Consider the following 1,981-nt stretch of genomic DNA (forward strand, 5'->3'; position numbering starts at 1 on the left):
TAATCTATAATTATGCCTGTATACTTTTTATAATGTGAAATTATTTTTTTCAGCCTCTTTACAATTCAGTTTCAGATATTTCAGATATTTCAGATATTTCAGATTTAAAAAATGGAACAAAAACCAAAGGATATTGAAAAATAATTCATTTTCTGATTTCAGCGCTATATTTTAAATATTTTATAATTATGCATATTTATTCCACAATTTTAGTCTCATTTAATTAAATATTTTTATTTGCTGTGTTGCTCATTATTAATTTTGAAACTTTTATATTAAATCTGACATTCCTTTTAGCTTTAATAAACACATACTCGTGCTTGTATATCCTCTGAAGTTTTGTATTTCAGCGCGTAATAAAATATTTTCTAGTATCTAGATACTTTCTGGTTTTGTATTTGTGCTCATATATTTTGACAAAGTAGGTGAGTTGGCGGCAAGGTGGTAAACGTCGCAAACCTGGCAAATATGGCAAGCATGGAAAACATGGAAAACAAGTTGGCGAGGGGATAAAGTGGCAAAGTGGCAAAGTTGCGGTATTAACGGTGTTAGCATTGAAGGTGGTTGTGTCGATGATGCTTCTGCGAGCATAAATTTATTTTGGTTTCTTCCTAGTGCGAGTGACGCTGGTCTACCGATGTGCCAATGTGCTGATGTGTTCGATGTACTAAGTTTTGATGTTTAAACTGCGCTCCTTTTTGGGTAACCATAATTAAAATAATTTAGTAAGTTACTTTGCAATTAAAAATAGATACATTTTACACTTAACTTTAAACCAAAATGCTTTTACTGCTTGTTCAATTTAACTACTCTACTCTACCAGCTCTCCTACTCTTACTCCTACTCCGCCTCCTTCCCTTATTATCTATCTATCTATGCATAAATCACTTAAAATGCTTTCCACTTTCTTTTACAGCCATTTTCGCCTTTCTTTTTTTTTTTTTTTGGTCTCTTCGTAAAATTACTTTGATGATGTACGAAAAAAATGTCTGGCTAGAATTATTTAAATGTTTCTTTAAAAACACACAAGGACGTATTTCGAACTTTGGAGTAATACGTGGGACTTAATATGGAACTATTTATTGATCACTGGGAGAACATGGACTGAAAGTACGTTTTCAAGGCTTAAAAGAATAGTAACAATTTAATCTCATGGTTCTATTGGTTACGAGTACCGATAACATGGTAAGATTATCTTCATGACTTCATAAAGTTTTACTGCTACTAAGAAAGAATATTAAGTAAAATAGAATTCAGTATAGAATTCAAAAAGACTTTGAAAAAAGTTTTTATATAATATACTTTCTCAGAACTATATGTATACGCTATCGTAATTATATATTTTTTAAAAAACTTTTATAGATATTAAAACAGAAGATTAGCGTTTATTGTGCTGCGCCTAAATTATTGGTATTTATCGAAACCATAAGAAGTCCTATCTGCAATATCTTTTATTAATGGACATGCCTATTAAATAAATTTTTATCGGAAATAATATTTAGTTACATAGACTTTTTGAAGAGGACTAAGAGACCCTCATCATTGACAACGGAAGATCTATGCATCACTTAGCAGAAAAGAAAAGTATCATCATCATCAACTTTTTGAAGCTAATTATTGCGGCTATCTAACTAAATAAAACTTATAAATTTATAAAGCTTATAAAAATTCAAAAATGTATAATTGGTATATAATAGTATCATGTACATTTTCTCATTGTAATATTTTTTAAAAAAAACTTATATATATAATATAATTTATATATGTATATATAATGTAAACTTGTATATGTATGATGTAGTATATAAACACCATATTTTTATAACCCTTGTTTTTTATTTAGTAGTTACGTATATAATAAAATAACAGAAATATCGAAATTTGTATAAAAAAAAATATATATATAAAAAATAATTTTTTAATTGTGTAGTAAATTATAATTATTGCAAATTATAAATAATTAATTAATTACATTAAAAAT

At 27.5% G+C, this 1,981-nt stretch overlaps 1 long non-coding RNA gene across 1 annotated transcript; it reads left to right on the plus strand.

Annotated features, from left to right (window-relative positions):
- The first annotated feature begins 222 nt into the window (after positions 1–222).
- LOC119662019 lies at positions 223–1,691 on the plus strand. Its single transcript, XR_005250660.1, has 3 exons — positions 223–725; positions 917–1,185; positions 1,363–1,691. It is a non-coding gene; the product is annotated as an uncharacterized LOC119662019 (long non-coding RNA).
- Positions 1,692–1,981: the final 290 nt, after the last annotated feature.

This window comes from Teleopsis dalmanni, chromosome X (genome assembly GCF_002237135.1).
Source record: "Teleopsis dalmanni isolate 2A chromosome X, ASM223713v2, whole genome shotgun sequence".
NCBI lineage: Eukaryota > Metazoa > Arthropoda > Insecta > Diptera > Diopsidae > Teleopsis > Teleopsis dalmanni.